General features: G+C 41.4%; 1 pseudogene; it reads right to left on the bottom strand.

Annotated features, from left to right (window-relative positions):
• Positions 1-24,590, bottom strand: part of LOC117446255 (arf-GAP with coiled-coil, ANK repeat and PH domain-containing protein 3-like) — a 60,727-nt pseudogene that overhangs the window by 16,754 nt on the left and 19,383 nt on the right.

Raw genomic sequence — 24,590 nt, forward strand, 5'->3', positions numbered from 1 at the left:
GATTCAACGAGAAGCCCCTCACTGCAGTGCGCAGTACCTCAAGCCCCTCCTTCTCAACCTTTGAGGCACGTGACTAACGGCCCCTCCTTCTCAACCTTTGAGGCAGAGGCATGTGACTAACGGCCCCTCCTGACTAACGGCCCCTCCTTCTCAACCTTTGAGGCACGTGACTAACGGCCCCTCCTTCTCAACCTTTGAGGCAGAGGCATGTGACTAACGGCCCCTCCTGACTAACGGCCCCTCCTTCTCAACCTTTGAGGCACGTGACGAGCTTCACAGTTCTGTTCTGTTAATCATAGCGTCAGAGTATTAACTATTTTAACATATTAATATATATTAATATATATATATAATGATACCAATGATGATGGCGAGTGATCTGTCACCATGGCAATGGCAAACTCAAATTAAACACATTAACAGCCTTCAAAGCATATTTTAATGTCTATTTGCATGTTAATTGCATCAATTATTTCAGTTATGACTTCAAGAAAGGGCCTTCATTTGTTTTGTTTTTTAACTTTTTAATTGTACGTGCCTCAAAGGTTGAGAAGGAGGGGCCGTTAGTCACGTGCCTCAAAGGTTGAGAAGGAGGGGCCGTTAGTCACTTGCCTCAAAGGTTGAGAAGGAGGGGCCGTTAGTCACGTGCCTCAAAGGTTGAGAAGGAGGGGCTTGAGGTACTGCGCACTGCAGTGAGGGGTACTACGATTCAACTGGCAGTCGGACCAAATAATCACTCTGATTGGCTGTTCAGCTAGCAAATCAGTGCATGAGAAGCGAAGCGGAAGTGAGGGACCTAAACAAACGATTTAAGAAGGCACACACAGACTGCTATTCATTTTCATCTCATCATGGCGATCTGGAATGATGCAAACGAAGACCTGCTCATCACCTTGATCCAGGAGAGGCCAGCTCTGTATGATATTACGGAGAAAAGATACTCTTCTTCTTCTCTGTCTTCCGGTTGTTGCCTCTTTTGAATGACGAATACACACTACCGCCGCCTGCTGGTAAGGAGAGTTATTGCCACTCACGCACTGAAGTCGGTGCGGTGTGTTCCCGTGCGACACATGGCCAAAACGCAGGAGAACACGGCCAGGCAACAGCCGACTTCAGCGTCGGCTAGTGACTGCTTGGTGTGTCAGGGCCTTAAGAGCTCAACTCAGTGAAAGCACCGCCTGCTGACCAATCAGAGCTCAGTGTGCGGAGTTTAAAGCGATCAAGTCATATTACAGGAGAAAGGAAATACAGAAAAACTGCCGTCGCAGGAAAGACGGCCGGCAAATATCACTGACTGTGTGAACGTGAACATGAATAGAATATCACCTCCATCTTCAGAGAAATCTGACTATTATAACATTAGCGTTAAGAAAGCTTACTTACATATCGGCCACAACATAAGTAACCGGATCAGAGTACATTAAGTACAGTCCGCGGCATATCACTTCATAATGTATCATATATCTCCTTATCTGAGTCAGTTGAGCCGTATCTGGCCGTGCAACACTCACAGTGTCACATACTGTATGCAGAAATATTATTTTAAGCAACACATAAGTTGACGAAACACTCGAGAAAAATGTAATTAAAGTCAGATCGTGTTTTAGACGGGGCAGTGATCATAAACCTGTTAATGTACGCATTCAAACACTTTTTATTTTGCCAGCTGTATTCACCTTGCAGGTGCAGCTATGTGGCTTTTATCCTGGATAAAGTGTTTAAGTCATGGATGTTTAAAGTTTAACTTCTTCATTTTTGACTAGTATTAGAGTTCACTTTTCATTCAGGAAGTATGACGCTGCACTGTCAGTGCGCTTCTCCATGTTTGTGATTGGTCGAATGCTCCAAATACCACCCCTTTCATGTGAACGCGCACCTAACTAGATAGGACACGGCTGGCTTGAGCGATCCACTTGATAACCAGCGTCGTAGTACAGTTTAGCGAGAGCGCGTATGTTTTGGATTAGGCCAACCGGCTAACTCAAACATATCCAGGTTAGGTTGAACCAGGTTCGTAGCATAGGCCCCAGGTTAGGTTGCAGGCTAAGAGCTCAACTCAGTGAAAGCACCGCCTGCTGACCAATCAGAGCTCAGTGTGCGGAGTTTAAAGCGATCAAGTCATATCACAGGAGAAAGGAAATACAGAAAAACTGCCGTCGCAGGAAAGACGGCCGGCAAAAATCACCGACTGTGTGAACGTGAACATTAATAGAATATCACCTCCATCTTCAGAGCAATCTGACTATTATAACATTAGCGTTAAGAAAGCTTACTTAAATATCGGCCACAACATAAGTAACCGGATCAGAGTACATTAAGTACAGTCCGCGGCATATCACTTCATAATGTATCATATATCTCCTTATCTGAGTCAGCTGAGCCGTATCTGGCCGTGCAACACTCACAGTGTCACATACTGTATGCAGAAGTATTATTTTAAGCATCACATAAGTTGACGAAACACTCGAGACAAATGTAATTGAAGTCAGATCGTGTTTTAGACGGGGCAGTGATGTCATAAACCTGTTAATGTACGCATTCAAACACTTTTTCTGTTACCAGCTGTATTCACCTTGCAGGTGCAGCTCTGTGGCTTTGATCCTGGATAAAGTGTTTAAGTCATGGATGTTTAAAGTTTAACTTCTTCATTTTTTGACTAGTATTAAAGTTCACTTTTCATTCAGGAAGTATGACGCTGCGCTGTCAGTGCGCTTCTCCATGTTTGTGATTGGTCGAATGCTCCAGATACCACCCCTTTCATGTGAACGCGCACCTAACTAGATAGGACACGGCTGGCTTGAGCGATCCACTTGATAACCAGCGTCATAGGACAGTTTAGCGAGAGCGCGTATGTTTTGGATTAGGCCAACCGGCTAACTCAAACATATCCAGGTTAGGTTGAACCAGGTTCGCAGTATAGGCCCCAGGAAATGTGCGTATTCACATGTAAAGTGAGATAACTGTCCAATGACGTTATCAAGAAATAAAAGCCAATGAAACGTAAATCTATCAATCTGTATGTGAAAAGGGGTTACATTTAATACTTATTTTACTGTCTATGTTGTTTAAAAAAAAGTGTCTGTCTTTGAATATATTGTGATCTAGGTTGACAACTGAGCAGGTCAAAAAGACCACACTGCAATCACTAACTCTGGTGTAAGAGTTTGAAAGACATATTTATATGTAAAAATGCTTAAAGTGCACACTGCTTAAAGTGCACACTGCTTCTGTGGCATCAAAAGCAACTCGCCACTTGTGGCTTATTGGTATACTGGCAACGGGAAAGCAGTCTATCACCTATTTTTAGTAAGTTTTCCTGTTTTATATATATTTCCTGGAACATTCACCTTTTAAATAAACCCTGACAATTGACAATATTGTCATATGTGGTATTGCACTGCTGCAGTATGGAATGTTTAATGAAGGAAGTATAAAAAGAAAACAATATTCTCACCTGCATCAGAGTCTGGAGGACGGACATGGTCAGGGGAGAACCAGGTGAGGAGAGAGACAGAGAGATAAAGGCATTAGAACAAGTTTAACACTAATTGAATTACCATAACTGGAACCTAATATGTTATTATAATACATCAGGTCAGAAGGTATGTTCAAAAAGGTATCGTAAGTGGCTTGCTAAGTCAGAGCGCCCTTGAAGCACACAAAGAAAATAGTTTCTCATTTCATGAAAGAATCTCTCTGTTTCAGTACTGAATAATACAAAAACAAAGTCAAGTAGCATCACTCAGCGCTAGGTTATCAGATTAAAGAGGAAGTGTTGTTGCTGTGAGCCGTGTCTGGCACGTTGCCTCCACTTGGCCACGGAATCGATTAAAGGGAGGTCGAGCAGAAAAGCGCCATGTTTTTGGCATCTCTCGAAGTAACAGATGGAAGAATCTGAGCATCTGTGCCTGTTGAGCAGGGTGTTTCAAAGTATTGTTTTAATTCAGCTGAAGCACCTATAAAATAAATACATCAAACTTAATTTTCTGAGAACTGCACTCTACATTAACCTTATTGTATTGTTTCTAAAGCTATTCTTTTGCCTGAATAAGGAAGACGATTTTAAAAACAAGGCATTTGATGCTATCATAAGATTAGTTTTTGTTGTGACAAGCTACATTTTATATTCAGACAGACAGAGATAAATATGTTTTCAAAAGTGTTTTTATAAAGCTTCTTCTACTGAACTAACTTGTTTGCTGTCACGCTAACTGAAAGCAAACAATGTTGATATGACTTGTGTTTTTGAGGAATATTAGGTCCTTATACAAATAAGTCTTGAACACTAGCCAGATTATGAATAGAATAAATGCAGAAAAAAACCGGTGGTGGCTAAACATTCTTGTTTAAAGGTTTCACACATTGTTTGTTATGTATTCCTGGAAAGTGCAAGACATTAAGAGTGGTGTTGTTGTCTCACTCTCTGCTGGATGATGGCGTGTTTGTGCTCCAGCTCCCTCTTCTCCATGGCCGAGTCGATGACCAGCTGATCCAGCTGCACACAGAACACAACAGCAGAGTTAATGAAACAGGTAAACAAGCAAACGTTTAAAATGTAAAAGAAAGAAAAATAGGCAAACACAGATAACACAGTCCAGTCACTGGGACATTTCTTAAGAGTTATCCTCTTATTTGGAAGTCTACAAATAACTAATACATTGAAGGGTATCTTCAGTTCTTTATTAATGCAGCATTATCAACTCTACATGATCAGACATATGAGAAAGATTGTAGTCCAACTAACTAAACAGAAGTGCACTGATTTGTCCATTCAGTACGTGGTTTGCCAAAAGAAGTAATCATAAGAGGGTACTTAGCAAAAACAGTAACACAAATATTGGTACCAGGCATAAGTATTTCTATTTGTTTTGCTATACCTGTGCAGCCAGTTTTTTCATATAGGGGTCAATCTCATCCAATATGTTGAAGCCCTGCTGGAACAGAGTGTACTGAGCGCGCATGAAGGACAGCATCTGCAGGAGACACACAGACACACAGACACACTGATAATACACCTGGTCCTTCTCACACCACAGGAGCTCTGTCCATATGCAAAACTGTGCGTTTACAAGAATATATACAATAATCCTGATATGCCAATAGGAAATTATAGTAAATATATAAAGTTACTCACTGCATCCAGGATTTCAAACTTCTTCTTGGCCTGAAGCACATTGATCTGAAACAAAGGGGATGATGTAGAGCCTTTTTAGAACCACCTAACCAGTTCCTGCAGGCTTCATGTCATTTAATCTAATTTAAAGAAATGATGCATTCAATTGAATTTCCAAATGTACATAAAGCCTTAAAAGTCAAGGCAGGGCAAGGCAAGTTTATTTATATAGCACCTTTTAACACAAGGCACATTGAGAGCATTAAGAAATAGTGCATCTGTATTATTCATTGTGTATATTTGTACTCTTTTCATTTCCCAAAAAGTATATGTATATGATATGGTCAAATTAGTACATCATTAATTTCTGAGAAAAACATTACCCACCTGAAAGGTATTCGAGCATTTGTTAAAATGTTATCACAATGTCAGTTAGGACTTTTTTTTATTACAGTACAGTTTTCTTTTTACAATATCTGGTTGGGTGCACAATTTAGACATTTTCATGTAAGTTTAATATTGTATGCTACAAGGAGTCTTTGAGAGTTTTGTGTCTGGGATCAGAGGTGGTTGAGTGTCAGCGCCACTTACTGGACATCACAGGTAATATAATCTGGAGGTTATTTCTGGTGTGTGTGTGTGTGTGTGTGTGTGTGTGTGTGTGTGTGTGTGTGTGTGTGTGTGTGTGTGTGTGTGTGTGTGTGTGTGTGTGTGTGTGTGTGTGTGTGTGTGTGTGTGTGTGTGTGTGTGTGTGTGTGTGTGTGTGTGTGTGTGTGTGTGTGTGTGTGTGTGTGTGTGTGTGTGTGTGTGTGTCTGTGTCTGTGTCTGTGTCTGTGTGTTTCACCTGTAGTACATAGTCCAGTGCCAGGTGCCTGAAGGCTTTGCGGCTGAGGACCAGGGCCTGTGCGGCCTCTTCAGCCTCGTGCACTTTGTTCCTGGGTGCCTGGGCGTTCTTCACCTGGGCCAGCTCCATGTCCTCACGCACCCGGTCAAATTGCTTCTTGGTGTCCTTGAATTTACGCACATCCCTGAAAGAGACGCAGTGAAATAGAGACAAATAATACAATTTATCTTCATGTCCCCAGCGTGTGAGTTTTGTCATTCTTGTTTTGTAAGTTTCATCTTTTCCATTCTAAAGTATGAACAGGATTCTCTCAAAGTGTTTATTATGCTTGCTTTAATACTTAAACTGAACAAAACGAAATGTGTGTGTTGAAAATGTAATAACAAAGTGGGACAAAATGAATCATGCCTTGGACAAAAACACAAGAAAATGTAGGTCTTTAAGTTTGCAATTATTAACTTGAGTTATTATTGGCCATTTTTGAGATTCAAAACAGTCAATATCTGCAATAAGATGCCCATTTCCATCACAACACCAGTTTTGACTTATTATGTAAAAACATTAGATATTACTTTATAACAGCAGGACAAATCTTTCACTTTTGATGAGATACTCACTCTTTAATAAAGGTGTGCAGCTGCTGCTTGATGGACCTCTGAGCCTGGTCAAACAGTATCTGTTCATAGAGAAAGCAACGCAGGTGTCAAACATGAGCTTTTCTTTAAATAACATATGCCACAGTGCACATCGATACAAAAATTATGACAGTAAGACATTTGCAATGCTGTAGTTGTTATGCCTCGCCACAAGATGGCAATATGAACCCTTCAAGATTATAGCTGTGGCAGATTGTGCCACAGGCAGGGAGGGAAGAGATGAGGATGAACACACGAGCACTCACTCAGCTGCTGCCTCAACACATCTCTTAACCTTTAGGGTCCTAGATTACTCTTACTGTTAACTATTGGATTGCCCTTTCTTCCATTTTCTATCATCTCACACTCCTGTCCTTCAGCTCTCCTCCACTTACTTCGTCCCCCTCTGCTATTTCTTGTGCATGATAAGCAATATTATTTTTATCTGGATGTGCATTTCTATATTTGCCATTTCTATATTTGCCATTTCTATATCTCTGGACAACATCCAAATATAATGCCACGAAAACAGAGAAGGGCTGACCATCCATCTTTATCAAGAGTATGTCTTGCTGATCTGCGTCCATGTGCGAGGACAATGAGAATGCCTTGCGCCGATGCAAAAACATACACAGACTAAGCCTGTAATCCTCAATGTGTATGTTTATTAACTAGGGTTTCTATCGAAAGTTTAATCCACAGGCTGCCAACAGTGATTGTTGAATACATTGTTTATGTATGTGTCTATGGAACACTCCCATCCTAATCCAAGTGCTGAGTGAGTGAGTGAGTGAGTGAGTGAGTGAGTGAGTGAGTGAGTGAGTGAGTGAGTGAGTGAGTGAGTGAGTGAGTGAGTGAGTGAGTGAGTGAGTGAGTGAGTGAGTGAGTGAGTGAGTGAGTGAGTGAGTGAGTGAGTGAGTGAGTGAGGTGTGTGTGTGTGTGTGTGTGTGTGTGTGTGTGTGTGTGTGTGTGTGTGTGTGTGTGTGTGTGTGTGTGTGTGTGTGTGTGTGTGGTGTGTGTGTGTGTGTGTGTGTGTGTGTGTGTGTTCATGCCATGCATCCATATGATTTTCTTGAAGAGCCTGGTTTTCTGGTTGTGTGCTTTAGATTTAAATCATTGCTGCTTCTCTTTAAATGGCATCTATACATTTGTTTTCACCTGCAGATCCTTTTCTACAAATCTACTCTTTGCTGTTCAATATATTATCAATGCAACAGTTATTATATGATTTATATTGACAGCTTAACTTGTTATGTCAAACAGCATACCATGAATTTGAAATGAAATGTGTGCAGTGCAAAGTGAAGGATTGGTACTTTCCAGGGTGGAACTATCTTTCTGCCAGTTCCCACGGAAATAATTAAAACCTTGAAAAATAATCTAAATCAGCTCCATCAGTTTGATCTAGGACACACGTGTATCTACATCTAATCCAAATGTTCGACCCAAACCTGCTCTGGATTATGCTGCCCTGGGTATGACCCATCCTACAACATGTCTACACTCATTCCCCAGCACTCTTGTCCCCAAAGGATCCCAGCTTCTAAGCTTAATGTCTGCTACTGTAGAAGTCCCCTCTAATGTCTCTTTGTTGCCCAAAACAGTAGAGACACAAACCAGCATCTTGATGCAGTGTCAATAGAGCACACTGCAATCTCAAATCTGTTTAAATCCACTTTGATTTAATTCTCAATCTCTTAAGATTAAGGGTAGGAATTATATATGTTTGAAAGTACACACATTTGTATATGAAGTGATGTATTGGTATTCCTTTCCCTGTAGCAACTGCTTCTTTTGTGCCTCGTATTTAATTGTGTCTTAATGTAGATTATTTAATTTCATATTCTGTTCTTGTACATATCATATTCTATTTACATGTATATAGACTTCTTGCACTATTTTTGTATTTGTATTTTTGTATTTTATTATATATGTTGCATTGTTGGAGAAGCTCGAGTCAGAAGAATTTCATTGCCATTTCTACACTGTAATTGATGTGCATATGACAATAAAACGATTGAATCTTGAATCTTGAAAAGCAGAAATAGGCCACAGTAGGTAGTCAAATAAAGACAGATTTCCTTTCACTGTCTTTTCCTCGCCTCCCTCCATCCCTTCATTCATACTGTCTGCCATACTGTACAAGCTATTAGTGTAATTCACCGGTGTTAATGAGGAGCAGTGGGACATCTCTGGTGATGTGTAAGTGAGTGGTGGGAGTAGATGAAGGGAGAGGTTGTGTTGAGGCAGAGAGGAGAAACAGGTGGAGACAAAAAAAACAACAACACAGCAAGTAGCCTTAAAAGCATGAGCTGCCGTTCCTGGGAAGTGTTTTGGTTGTAGGGGTTAAACAGGCTTGACCTTGGTGGATTGAAACGGAGTTAAGGAGGCGGGGGCATGAATGTAAAATATGAGAAAAAAGACAATTTAGAGATAAATATGGGAGGATTTTTCCTATGTATTCAATGATTGTGATTTTCTGCACTATTTATTCAACTGGATAAATAGAGCAGAAATGTGTTAAATGTGTGCTGAATTGCAAGGTTCTGCACATGTGTTTAATCAAACCCTACCACAAAAATACCTATTTTAAGTTAGATTGTATTAAAGCAAATGGGTGCATTTAGATAATGTAGCAGAAGCAGTGCAGTGAAAGAAAGCTAAATGGGGAAGAGTAGAGCCTCTGAGAAGGTCAAAGCACAATAGGGGTGAAAAGGGGAAGATAAGAGTTGCTGATAAGGGTCTGTTGTTCCCGTTTCAACTGCATGATACGGCAGGGCTTTATCTATTTGTTGGTACCAGCTCGGTCAAGGTTCTCAGTAAGCTGATCTAGTAGGAGTTAGATTTAAAATACTGCAGACTATTGATTGGCCAGAGAGACACATGGGACATTCGGAAGAAACCTGCTATAGTAACCACAGTTTTTCGTTCACTGGGCAAAACAATTAAATGGGCGCCTATCCGTAGCATTTGATGGTGTACAGACGTTCCTGGGTGTGTGAGTTTGGATGTTATGATGACAGTTTCACATGGCGTTGCTATGCCGATCAGCTTAGAATCCAGCCTAGAAAAGGACCTGGTACCTGAAGTGAGTTGAGCCAAACTATGTGGAGGATATACGGGATTTTAAATTCACATAACAACAGCCTGTAGTCAAGTTACAGTCAGACAGACAGATGGAACAAAGCCATATATATTTTATTTAAAAAATGAAAAGGATACCAACCAGCAAATCTGGTAGCAGCGTTAATATGATAGGGTGTCTTTTCGAAAACATACACGTTTGAGTATTGACGTCCAATATATAAGATGAAGGTCTTTATGTTTTAAGTCTTCATATAAGCTTTGAATTGGAAACTTCATCAGAACTTTGGACAACAACATTTTTTATATCAAAATTATGCCATTTTACTCACATTGTTGAAATCATGAAAACATTTATCTAAAAGGGAAAACTTGGATTTGTAGTCACTGTTGATTGTTGGGTCTTAAAACTTCTCTTCATTCCTTTCCTTTCCTTCCCACAGTCTTTTCTTTCTATTTTATACAGCTCCTTTTTCTCCCTCATGTTCTCAGTTTCATTGTTATAATTCCTGATTTCAACTTTCTTTTTACTGATATTGATCACACTCATTTTATCATGCAGACATATGGAAGGGCAAATACCTCACATTACTGTTTACTAATATAAAACAGATACATATGTAACTGTGAATGATTTACACTTTTTAAAATGTTTTTTTTCTTTAACTGTAAAATTGCCTTTAGGCTTCCCAATACAAAAAAAAAACACATTTCCAGAAAGTAGATTTTTTTAATCATACTTAGTCATGAGGAGAGAGTCATATGAACAAAGCGTGAATGCGTGTGAGTGTGTGTTGTTCAACATGTGTCTGAATATTTGTGCATTATAGTTCCTATACGCTTTTGTCGGACCATGTGGTTTGAATCAGACTCACACATGTAGAGTGGCCTGTGTGGACAGATTCACCGTCACAGAGTGAGGTCACAGTTACATTATCTGGTGTGTGTGTGTGTGTGTGTGTGTGTGTGTGTGTGTGTGTGTGTGTGTGTGTGTGTGTGTGTGTGTGTGTGTGTGTGTGTGTGTGTGTGTGTGTGTGTGTGTGTGTGTGTGTGTGTGTGTGTGTGTGTGTGTGTGTGTGTGTGTGTGTGTGTGTGTGTGTGTGTGTGTGTGTGTGTGTGTGTGGCCTAGCATTACTATACTTGTGGGGACCTAAATCTGTTTACACAGTCACGTGTGGGGACTCACCTCCCTTATGGGGACAAAATGGAGGTCCCCATGAGGGGAATCATTCATTTTAGGGTGAAGACTTGGTTAGGTTTAGGGTTAGGGTAAGGTTAAGGGTAAGGGTTAGGGTTAGGCATGTGTTGGTTATGGTTAAGGTTAGGATAAGTCTCCAGGAAATGTATGTAAGTCAATGTAATGTCCCCTGAAGTGATGTATAATACATGGTATGTGTGTGTGTGTGTGTGTGTGTGTGTGTGTGTGTGTGTGTGTGTGTGTGTGTGTGTGTGTGTGTGTGTGTGTGTGTGTGTGTGTGTGTGTGTGTGTGTGTGTTGTGTGTGTGTGTGTGTGTGTGTGTGTGTGTGTGTGTGTGTGTGTGTGTGTGTGTGTGTGTGTGTGTGTGTGTGTGTGTGTGTGTGTGTGTGTGTGTGTGTGTGTGTGTTGCAACGATGGACCCAGGGGGGACTGGATGTCTGAAAGAAGGTAACATGCCAAGAAGACCTGGGTGTGTCAGAACAACACTTCACTTGACCTCTTCCCTTTGTCATAAACCAGTGTGTTTGTGTATGAGTGTGTGTCTTACCATGTGGTAGTTGACAATCTCCTGGAGGCTCTCTCCACACTTTTCAAGGCATTCCTGTAATGTTGATGACACAGTTATTGTAACCACACTTTCCATACGAACAATACTTATTTTTCACATGATAAATCAAATTGAATCAAGACCTTAGCCTAACATTGAATAGTTATAGTCTGGGAGACGGTTATGTCTCTCCTGCTTGACCTCAAAGCTACCAGGCAACACCCGTACTGACAGGAAATCTGGACAAAATGTTTTCTTAGAAGAAAGTCATAAAGCAGGTTTCAGATGTCTCTGCTTCCAGCCATGTAAACGGTCAGCATAAACATCTTCTGTGTGCATGTGGTCACATCTGTCATGTTTAAAACAGCTGGATGACTCTGTGTCTGGACACAACTGTTTATACTGGTCTGCTGGTATTCTTCATGTGGGGAATCACAGGAATGTCCTTGACGAGATAGATGAGTGGTCATTTATTTAGACCCTCAAACGTGCCTTAGGGCATGCACAGATTTCAGGTCAGTTTTAAAAGACTGCGCGACCTCCACTCACCGATATCGTCTCCTCTTTCTTGCACTGCTGGGACAGGTCCTTGATGCCGTTAACAAAGAGCTTGTTGGCGCTGACGTAGGCCCTGCCAGCCTCGATCATCCCACTGCACAGCTTCACCAGCTTGTGTGGGAGAGAAACACAAGAATTCTCACTTTAGATATACAACAAAAACACTGTCTATTTAGAGAGTCACATGTTTACCACCGTGCAATGCTAGGATAATACTAGCTACAGTGATGGCGTAAATCAAAAGACTTGTTTGTCACATGCAGAATTAAAGAGGAAGCCCACATTTAGAATAATCCTCGTGTCTGAATCAAGGCCAATGCAGGCCTTTTTGAAGCTGGCCTGTCTGGAATCCAAATGATAATTTGGGATTTTTTTAAGCAATGTGATAGAAATGAACATTTAAAAAGAAAAAAAGAAAATGGATAAGATGATAATGTGCACATGGCCTTCTAGACTTTAAATCTTCCTCAAGACTCAAGATGTGTTTACATTGACTTTCTCCTTTACTTACTCATATATCCCTCAGTAGTTAACTCTCAATAGTTTGCTAAATTATGGCCTACAGACTGACACTGGTATTGTAAAGAATTTAGCATGACTAAAAATCACTATTAAGTAATACCATTTTTTTATTATTATGACGGGGGACACTATGTGTTTGGCTTGGTCTCCTGGTCAGTCTCATTGTTTGTTATAAGGATTACAAAATTACTGTCCCAATTTTCCTGACACTTGATGGATTGGTACATAATCGGCCAAGGAAAAACCCATTGAATGTTGGAGTGAATCACGGGGCAGATAAATACGCCTTGGTGAATGTCTGCACTCTCCGAGTTCCATCTACAGGAGCTAAAAATGCTTTGGTGTGAACATTTCACACTGAGAACACTGTACAGAAGGAGTTTGAGAAACCTAATTAACATATTAATATATAATAATATTACCAGGTGCAGACAGTTCACAACGATATTAAATACTCTCTAAACACCACATGAAGTGGCCTCCACTGCAGTTTCCCACTTTACGGGATATATGATAAGATACAGAGCGCTACGCTGTCATTACCAGCACACCGCCCCAGCTGTGTGTACTGCAGGATCACAACATGTGTGTGTTGGTGAGGGGTTGTGCTGAAGAAAGAGTGCAGTAAACCTTTAATTATCTCGTTTGGTGCAGGAGTTCCCAAGCTTGTCGCTATGTGACTGTGGTTTGCTGAGTAGCCGACAGGCCAGAGATGAGAAACCAGGGAGTGAAGAGTGATAACTGCACGGTTTACTGTATGAGAGCATGACTCAAAATGAATGCTTGTAATGTATATGTAAGCATTGCTGAAATTATCTGCACATTGTATAGATGTATCTGATATGCCTTACACAGTATACATGTTTACATTCATGTGTATGAATGACGTTGTTATGAATCCAAAAGACAAGGCAGCATGAATCCTGCTGGTGCTCTCGGGCTGGTCTGAAAATATATCTGTCAACAAACGGGCCGATACGGGGGAGTTTGATCTCCTCATGTGCTGCACAGAGCTCCCAGGGTCTGACCACGGCCATTAGAGGCACAGTACATGTGTCAGGGGTTGCTGATAAATTGGCTGGAAGAACCACGGGGGTCCACTCGGAGTCAAAGTGTCCCATCTGGTACCACATGACCAAAGCTCGCCCTGTTAATGGACTGACATAGTTACAGTATCAATTTCGGGCAAATTATAAATGGTCTATCTATGGCATTGATCGTTTTGCTAGTTAGCTTCCCTAAAAATACTTTCATTCCATTATGCTTTAAAGAGTCAACATATTTGTATCAAGGTAAACTTCATATTTCCAAAGAGAGTTTTATACTAGGTATATTGTTTAACTATTGACATGTTAAGAAATCTGCCTCTTATTCCTTTATTTTAAGACCTTTAACAAGATCAATTCATTCAGTTTAAAGCCTTTCTGCAACCTATTTCATGCCGATACACAAGAATACCCAAGGGCCTTTTTTCAAATGTCTGTGCAGGCATTTGGGAATCTAGCTTTAGGGACCAAACGCATCACAAGGGGCCGCTTTGAATGTCTTCACACCGGCCATAATGGTCAACATCACTGCAGGCAGGTTCAGCCATCATCAACCTCATAAATGGTCACTCTTAAAGCCTCATTGCTGCCAGAACATCCTCAGGCAGCTTCAGAGCATCCTGACCGCGCAGAGTGAGGACCCCTGCTGAACAGAACAAGTCATACTGATTGAAACTCCCCCTCAACACTGGTCATCTTTCATCGGCCTTCAAACAGGGCTCATAGTTCAATGGAGGGTCCTGACCTGTGGGGGGCAGGAATAATCTCTGGATGTGTGATTTGTATGCATGACGGGTGGGGGCATGGGGGGGCATGGACATTTGTGTGAAATGTCAAAGTGTCGCCTGTTGGTTCGGTCATTTAGAAGATGGGTTTTTACAAGGTGGACCAATTCATAAACCTGATATAAACAAAAAGAAAAAAATCTCACAATCAACTTAATAACCCCTTCATCAATTTAGGAGGATATAAATCAGGTTTTATTATGTACCGGCTACACAAGCGGACTGTAATCTAGTAAGGGACCTTGATTTGCATATGTTATTAATGTGAAGACGCAGGACATGAGAAGAGTACGCAAGAATAGAAAAAACAGACAACAAAACAAACTGAATCAAAGGGCGATAGAAGAGGAAAGAAGGTGCGTCACCACTTAACACTATCTCATCCTCTAAATGCTCTCTGGGTCTATTAGCTTATCTAAAGAGGCATTACCTCATCTTATAGTTTCCCTAGAGACAGTTAGCCATCAATTCTGGCTGCTCTTACATTGAAGCCACTGAATTAATAGTATGTAACAATGATGCAACTATCAATCATTCTCTTTGTCTAGTTTGCAATTAATTAATTAACTAATCATGTACAGATAGATGTATAGATAAAAAGTCAGCGTTTTGAGATTTCTATGCCGTTACAATGCAATGCAGAGCAACTAAAACCTCTAAGAAGTGTTTAATGTTTAACGTTTTAGTGTTTAGTGTTTCTAAGTGTTTCCACATGGTCTGAAAAAGCATTATTAAATAGCATTATTTGTTTTATTGTAGATGGTGCTCAAAGCCTTTCCTCTGGTTAAGCAGGACAAACAAGGACATCACATGCTCAGATAACACAGGGCTTCTGTGTGATGCTCTCGTACTACAGAATAAAAACCTTCCTCTGTGACATTAATCAGTGTGTGTGTGTGTGTGTGTGTGTGTGTGTGTGTGTGTGTGTGTGTGTGTGTGTGTGTGTGTGTGTGTGTGTGTGTGTGTGTGTGTGTGTGTGTGTGTGTGTGTGTGTGTGTGTGTGTGTGTGTGTGTGTGTGTGTGTGTGTGTGTGTGTGTGTGTGTGTGTGTGTGTGTGTGTGTGTGTGTGTGTGTGTGATATCCATCAGTGAATCTATTAATTCAATAACTCAAGACTGCAGGGTTTCCTGGTTAAAATAGCCCTGACATTTAGATAATAGAGAATGACAGAAAGACAGACAGATATAAAAATGAAAGAGCAACAGACACACAGAGGAAAATACTGTTGCCACTGCTCTGAGACAACGTCAACATAGGACATCTGGTGGCGTCTTTCATCCAAACAATGTGAATTTAATTAAGAAACAACCCTCCTTCAATTTTCCAACAATGCGCATTATGCTTTGCTTGAGAGTGATTTTCACTACACACATGGTGGAAGAAACACAATATAACACCAGTAGAACAACATACACACGCATACTATTTCTTGAATTTGACAGTTTAATGAGCACCACAATCTCCAGACATAACATGGTTCGTACCTTGTCGAGCTTCGCCTCAATCTCCACCACGTCCGTCTCCACATCATCAATTCCCGCCCTGCAGAGAGAACAAAAAGCCACGCGGTTAATCAGATCTGCTCTTCAATTATTCCAGACTACACACAAAGCAGACGGACTGCCGTTTCTGAGAAGAGGAACCACACGACAAGCTTAAAACCATCACAGTCTGAATCTGTTAGAGAGAGATTCTTGGATTAGTGGTACACCACAATGTGACAGTAAACATGTCTGTGACAAAGCAGACACGGAAAACAAGGGAGTGATAGCTGATTCATAATTCACAACTAACCTGACAGTCCAACATAATATTGTATACTTTACTACTGTGAATTCAAACCGGAGCCATTGCAGCTGAGCATTTACAGTTTTTGTATTTTAACGCCCACTGAATATTAAGCAGCATTCAGTCACCTCACATCGCGGTCTCACGGACTCAAGCATTAATCCTAAGGTCTGGATCGACAAAGGCATCACTCCGGATGATTAGTGGCCACGGCTGAGCTGCAAAATCAATAAATGACATCATGCAGAGACATGGACGGCTACTTAAGTATCTACAAGGTGAGCTGATAAAAAAGGCAGCAGCAACAGCTAATGTTTTCTTATCTGCTACCAGCGGCTTCGAATAAAATAAATAACAATGGCAACAATGCAATACATTACTCTGAATGTTGGTGTTATTTTATATGGTTACACTTAATATGAATATAATGGGACTTGATGGCAGGGTGTGTGTGTGTGGTTTTGGTCGGCAAGAAGCCTTAACCATCTTTCCCCTTGGGGTATTCTTCCATTAGGAAGACACATTTACAGGGTCTGTTGTTATGGTAACTCCTTATATGTGGGCCACAGAGGGTACATAGGGTCTTACTGTGTCAACATGTATTTCTGATTCCTCTGACACCAAGAAAGCACATTAGGCTCAAACCTAAATATGTAAAAGAAAATGACAGAATAGCTTCTTGAATGAAATAAAAGTGCTTATTTCTCTGTTTGTCTCCACTTGTCAGGATCAGCTGGAGGTGCTTATTCAGACAGATGCCACGTTTTAGCGTCACACCCAGCATGTGCTAGAACATGTCGACAATAACCCAAAAGAACTCTGGGTGACGATGATCTCATCTTAAAGTCGGTACCCCGCCCTCGCCTCTGACTATTTAACACTCGCAAATCACCCTGACAGCTGATCCTGATCATAGCATAGGGAGGTGTGCAGAGGTGGAGGAAAAGCATGTAAACAATTAAGCAATAGCTAAGCTTGTTTATTTTATAAAGGTCGAGAGTCTTGATTTGTGTTAGCTTCAGAGAGGACGGACACAGCTGAGATGTCATCCTGCAGCTTTCAGAACCTGCTCTGGAGAACAACATTCCCAGAATTCCTTTCTGCTCCAGAGCTTTTTTACAATGCTTGGAGATGCTGTGCTAATTTTTGACTTGTGTCTTCTTCTCCTCTCACCCAGAAATGTTTATACAGACTGCACATTTCTATACCACAACATGACAAGACACACACAGCAGGCAGGCCTGTGTGTGGTCTGCTTTATATTGTTCCAAAGAGAAGAAGGCAGGTGGAAATCACAGTTGAGAGACCTTTCATTTAGCTGCTGAGTTGTTGTTGCACTTGAGTGTTGTTGTTGCGGCCTGCAGTGTAATCCATCAAACTGGCTTAATTCAGCTGTATATCAATTATAAATACAACACTGCACACCCAAGCTTCACTTACAACAGCACCGTGTTCTCCGCTCAGTCGCTGTGATCCCGACACAGTCAATGTCAAAACAGCTAATCTAGAGAATAAGCTCATTACAAGCGTGTCGTGTCTCGGGCGACACACACTGCCAATAAACATTGACTGACATTTGATGACAAGAATGCGCTCACGATATTTAATTCCGAAGCAGCCTAAGCCCTATTGATCCCATTTTGTTTCCCAAGTTCAGTGCAAGCTTTGCAAAACTATGATGGCTTGTGCTTTGTGTTGCAGGTGTAAATCATGTTGTGTTTTTCAACATGCATGTTTGTGCATGTACATGAAAGTGCTTTGGGAATTATGAGCTTTGAAAATCAATACACTAAGAAGGTTGTCAGCCTGGCAAGGTTACATACAAAAGAAACTACAGAGGCAAATGTGTGTGTTTGAGATTGTGTGTAAGCTTGTCAATGTTTGTTTGTCCTAATTTGTTGCTTTCTATAACCCTTACATTGTTTAGTGTCCCGGCTTCTAATGTGTTTCAATAACTAAGTGCACAAGAGAGCTGTGGGATTAAAGTGAAATGGAGAAAGATTGACTCCCAAGGAGGATTATGGGTATTGCTGTGAGCCACAACGGCCTGCACGAAGACGCTACTGCAGAGGAAGGAGATGTATATTTGTGTTTAAAAGAAATGTGATCTCAGTTCCAGTCCTGTGTGAGGTTAGTGTGTGTTTTAACTCTGGGGGAACACCCCAAAGCTGCTTCACTGATGATGATGCAGCCCAGTCAAGAGGGAGGGGGGGTGCGCTCATACTCTTGCTGCCAGTGGTGGCATACTGTACCAGGTCTGACATCATCACTGAGGGCGGGGGAGGGGAACCTCACGTGCACGAGCTCCAAGTGCACTCCCATCAGCCCCAACATCCATCCACACTAGCCACAGAGTCTATTCTTGTCCCCCTAGCCTTGTGTGTACTCTAGCATGAAGCTTGCATGGCTATCCTCTCGAATCTCTTCACATGAGAGCATAGTGCGCACACACACACACACACACACACACACGCGCGCACACACACACGCACACACACACACACACACACACAGCTCTGCATGGTCTCCAGCCCAGAGATATATCTGAGCCCCCCATGTCTTCCAGACTCGATGTGTCACATGGCATCACATCCACATCAGCATCACTTCAAGGACCAGAGGGGCAGCAGTAAGGATGGCACGCTGAAGACATTTTCCCACCGGTGGATACACGCGTGACAACAACGGTGTTACTGATTTCACGACAATGTTCTAAGTAAATGTACTTATTTTATATTCGAGGACCCTCCATGTCTGTACAGTGATTACTTTGATTTGTGACATTCAATTGCAGTGCAAGTCTCCCAACAATGTATTGAGCCACCTTTAAATGCATGTATCTATATGTTTATGTGACTGATTTGCATCTTGTTTTGTGCATACAAACATACTGTACTTAATTAATATTTCCTGAAGACAGTTTATTTGAACCCGAACAGTTTCTCATTTAATTCCTGCATCTTTTATTTGACACTAGTTGCGAACCGACTCAGCAAATCCAGCTGTGATGGGCACAGACCTTGTTTTCTAATGACATCAAGTTGATTGAAAGTAAATCCACTGTCTAGTCACACACACACGCACACGCACACGCACACACACACACACAGAAACCTAAGACATAAAGGGTGTTCTCTTGGTAGGGCAAAACATTGAGTCTGGTTATGGTAAGCCAAGAGCTAAAACTACTGAAGAAAATACAAATCTGCAAAATTGGAATTTCGATTTGAATGGTCCATTCACACAAAAATGCACCTTCATTTTGTACTAAATAAGATGAATAAGTCTCTGGCACCTTTGTGAACGATCGATGACCTTGAACATTTATCAAAAACAACATTTTGTATGCCTCAAAGAAGATGAATGGACAGAGAGCGAAAATATTTAACGAGTTACTTTAAAGCATTATCATGCATGTTTTAATGTAGTAATTGCTGTTTTATATGCAAACACGCTGCATCAGTGAGAGTAGAGATGTCAGACATGGCTCATAGTCGTTGAGGGTGATAGGAAGATTACTGCGAAAGGTGATGTTGCACATAAAAATAAGCTCATATTGGAAACATTGGATGTTTATATGATTATAGCAAGAATCAGACAAAATATCAGCAAGGTATAATAAAAGCTTCAAGCAATATCTTTTATAATCCTTACATCATTTGACAAAGCCTGGAAAAAAGCTCTGTTTAATCAAAAAACATTGCACAGCAGCTTTTAATAAAGTGCAGATCTTTCGTCTGATTCTTGCCATGGTAAAACATTTTTGATCAGCAGCTGTAAACGTTTTTGGGATGTGTGTATACCCTTATGTTATTTAATTGTAGCATCAATGTAATACAGTCTCTAGATGTCAAGACACAGCGAAGAAACCTAAAACATTCCAGTCAAGTGTACAGTATTATAATATATAATTAATTGTGTGTATGAAAAAGTAATGCCAGCCTAAGCGTTTTAATGTTACTGTAAGTAGAGAAAGATTCAGTGTCTCATTAATAATATATAAAATACAGACTTTCATCATCCTCCATCCACAGGTTCAACACAGACGTACACACACATCAAAATATCCCCTTCCCAGAATTCCAAGTAGCCAGCTCCATGGCAACCATTCATTGACCCTAATCACCATGGCAACAGGCATCAGCATTACTCACGCTTTTTTTACTGACCAATTTCCTCTTTGTCTGTCTGATATGTCTGTCCCTGCACATCTCTATTACCTCTATTTCAAAAACACATTTTCCAATGTTCTCACAACGCTTCTGTGGGAGATAATACCAGCCAAAATATCAACACCCTGCTGATACCATGTACACTACGTAGAGGTCAGTGTATGACGATGGTGAGTAAGGGGCTGTAGCGTGCATCTGCAGCGCGCGCTGAGACGGGCAGAGTGCCCTTGAGTAGCATACTGATTGTGAAAAGCTCTGTGCTCAGCCTTGCTCTCAATTATCAATAATAACATCACATCAGGTTTTTGTCTGTGTGACGATTATCAGTAGATTAAGATATTTTACTCGTATTGAATACTATTCTTTCCTAAATAAAGTGACCTTTCTTTGATACTAATGATGTGATTTGCATTATTCTCCCATGTGTCTCACTTGTTGCAAGAAAAGGACGAGACTACATTGTTCACTGTTGAATTTAAGACAAAAGCACAGATCACATGTTTCGTTGTCTCGTGAGCAGGCACAGGTGGTTTTAGGGTGGGGACAGTAAGCGCAGCCCATCCCTCATCTCTTTGTTCTTACATCCTAAACCATATTCACCCAGACCCTATATTCAAAAACAATTTGGGTCATCTCAAACAAACATTTGCAACATTAACATCTACTTCTGGATTATTAAAGGGTTCTTTATAAGAGGATACAAGTCTTAGTCGTTATGTTGCTAAACCGTCTATTAGCTGCCTCTAATTTGTGTCCACGACAGCCCTCTCCCCCCAGAAATCATCTATTCCCCCTTCTCTCTTTGTTTCAGTTGTGCCCGCCTCCGTCTGTCCGTCTGACAATCTCTCTGTCTGCCTGCTCCCTGCCTGTCGTGCTGTAAGCCTCCTTTATTATCTGCTGGCAGGAAGCTGAGCTGTTTGTTTGTGCGACTGCATACAAAAGAACAAAATGAGAGAGAACAACAAATGCGAAGATGAACATATAATAATCTCAAAACCTACATTTGAATGCCAGAAAGTGCTCCACCATTTGAAGCTGTTGAGTCATCAAATAAAATGCAACTTGAGTGAAGTCTCAATTAGCACATGCACAGACTCTATCAAAAGAGCCTCCAGTAAATGATCCTCTCACAGAAAACACACACTTGCCTAAACAGACCGCCTTTTCACACCAATAACAACTAGCCAAGCCAAACACTAGTATCTTATGTGTAGCTAACAAAGACGCCTTCACTGCTTCCCCCTTCAACCCCCTTCCAACACACAACAAACATCACACTCATGCCCTGAAAAAACATTTGACTGTGCGACTGGCTGACGACACAAAGAGACCAAACATGATGCTGACAGAAAGCACCATTTCTGTGTCCCCAAGCCTCGGTGAAATGGTATTTAACAGAACTGGGCCACTGTGCTGATCCATCCAGTGCATTCAGGCATTTTGAGTCTTTATTGTTCAAGTTATATTAAGGAATAGTTCCAGATGTTGGCAAAGAAACGGTTGGTTTAGCTAAGCTTAAAGACTTGACACAAGGGGAAACCTTCAGCCTGGCTATGTCCACATGTAGAATAATCACCCTACCAGCACCAGAGCTCACTAATTATCTAGGAGACCAGAGGAGACTCAGTGTCGTTTTTAAACAAACAAGATGTAATGTCTTAATTAGTGAGCTGTACAGGTGTCAGAAGAGGTGTTTCTTTTGGACATGGCCAACTAGATTTTTCCTTTTTTTGCAGTCTATCCAAATGTGAGATGTATACGATAATTATTGTTAAGTTAATCTCTCCTGAAGAGCAGGTAGTACCTTGTTTGACAGTTTCTGCCACCAGTAAATGGATGAATTCTGTATTGTGTTGTAAAAGCGCTTTGAAGGTTGCAAAGACTAGAAGAGCGCTATATAAATTCAACATTTACAATTGGTAAATTATAAACTATTTATTTATCAATATGTCCAAATCGATGTTGATTTTGTTTCTGTTGAATGACTAATTATTGAAGCACTAGCTTACACTCAAGAAGTCCAAGTACATTAAACATTGGGTGTAACCACTATATTATTTACAGATCATTGCTACACACTATCAGGGATATTTATTGATTGTCTTTCCAGTAAGCAGCAGAGGATCAGCAGCAGAGGCTGCACATGTGTCCGTGCAGTATCTATATAATTCAACAAAGCATTACCACAAACAAACTAGAAGTCAGGTCTCTGTTCCAGCAGCTGTCAGACCACCTGCCTGCTGGCCTCAGTAAAACAGACCATTAGACCAAATGTGTAGCGTCTTTGTAATCATTACTCATAAGCAACATTTTTGTTTAACACTCTATAAACACAATGTCTTTATAAATATTTCTGCTGGAGCAGTCTGGGATGTGGGAACTTCATTATATCATTCCAGAGTACATTCCTCCAGCAGGCCAACAGGAAGTGTGTTGGAGGCTTCAGAGTGCGAGGCGGACAGGAATCAGGAATTACTTCTCTCTAATGTATTGTAACCTCAACTCAAGCCAGGTGGAACTTCTTTTTCTTGGAAAATACAACATACTTCGCTCCTCTCTTGCCAAGAGAGGGCCTGAGAGTAAAACAGGGAAAACTCGGCGACTGTTTTCCACAGGAAGCCGTTCTGCTGACTTAGAGAAATGCAGCGTGAGTTACATCATCATCATCAAGTGACCATAATTGTTCCAGAAAGTCTCAAACTTGTGTGAGCAAAAGTAGCAGAAGGTTATACAAGTATTAATCCATAACATGCTTCCTGAAAGTCAAGAGTTTCCTATATGAACACAGATATGTGCACACGTACAAACACACAGATGTTTCCCTCCCAGCTGCTGATCCGGGGCTCATTTGTGCTGCGAGCTAAAATGGGACAAAAGCTTAAATCATTGTGATTACCATAACAAAAAATCCCTTTTAATGTTGTTCGTGGTGGGGCAAGTTTGTCTTACTTCCACTGCATCCTCACAGCAGGGGGCAACAGCGCTGATCCCAAATATGTTGGCTCTGCCGGGTTGTTAGTAAAAATCTCTTGTTTTGTCCATTATTCACTCCTTTAATGCTGGCAGATCAACGTTAATGGTGCAAAGGAAAGGATTTTAAGAAAATCCCACATGTGTTGATGACAGGCACCTCAAACCTCCAACATGTATCACAGCAGGTAAGGCAGCTCATACAGAAACACACTTTGGGAAAAGCTAGTATTCTAACAAGATTTAAATGTAACAAAAGACAGCATTCGTTTATCTCCTACATTTGCGTTGCCCTCCACTCGAGGGGAGGAGAGCTGTGACCTGGGTGGAGTTGGGAGTTTTGCTTTGAGGGCACGTTTGGTCATGCTCCGCTCACACGCAGAGGAATGTGCAATACCCACGCTGTTTACCCACGTAAATAACGAGCCTCATCTTCTCAAATTAGAAGGTTAAAGACATAGTCGGAAGAAAGAAGAAACAACCAGATGGTGCATCTACAAATCTGATCAAGCACAGGAATGTAACGATCTCTTGATGCAAACATTACGCAACACCCCCCTGTGTTTTACAAGGGTCTTTTTTTATTAATTGAGCAGAAAGCAGCCGGGAAACCAAAAGGACAGTATTACAAAGGGGGCTGCACGCTCATCCCATGTTCTCCAACCTCTGTAACCTCCCATGACCCTCCCAGTGGCGTTTTAAGCAGCAGCAATACACACACACACACACACACCACCACACACACACACACACACACACAACACACACACACACACACACACACACACACACACACACACACACACACACACACACACACACACACACACACACACACACACACACACACAGTGGAGGAAAAAGACCTCCTGTGGTGTAAGCACTATGTTCCCAGGACTCTTTTTGCATCTGTCCTCTTTAGCCGCGTTCACACTGCGGTACTTTTCCCCACAAAGGTTCATGCGAATTTAGTTCATACGAACTCTTTAGTTCGCATGAACTAAGTACAGATCGCGTTCACACCAGAATAAGTCCCTGGGGGAGGTTTAGGCAAATGAAGCCGCTGACGTCACTTCTTCTTCTGCTTTGGGTTTACTGGCAGGCCGCAAACCACTTCACGGCGTATACTGCCGCCCAAAGTCCCCGGCCGGAAGTCCCCGGAGTTGGGGAAGGCTTCAGTAGAAGCTGCTGGGAGTCCCAGCAGCTTCTACTGAAGCCTTCCGAGTAAATCTCCAGAACGCCGACACCTCCTCATCTCCACCGCTCCCATGTTTTATTTTGTGTTGCCATAAGTTAGTCTCTCTGCGTTTCTGCGCTGGGCTAATGCT

Source organism: Pseudochaenichthys georgianus, chromosome 5 (genome assembly GCF_902827115.2).
Source record: "Pseudochaenichthys georgianus chromosome 5, fPseGeo1.2, whole genome shotgun sequence".
Taxonomy (NCBI): domain Eukaryota; kingdom Metazoa; phylum Chordata; class Actinopteri; order Perciformes; family Channichthyidae; genus Pseudochaenichthys; species Pseudochaenichthys georgianus.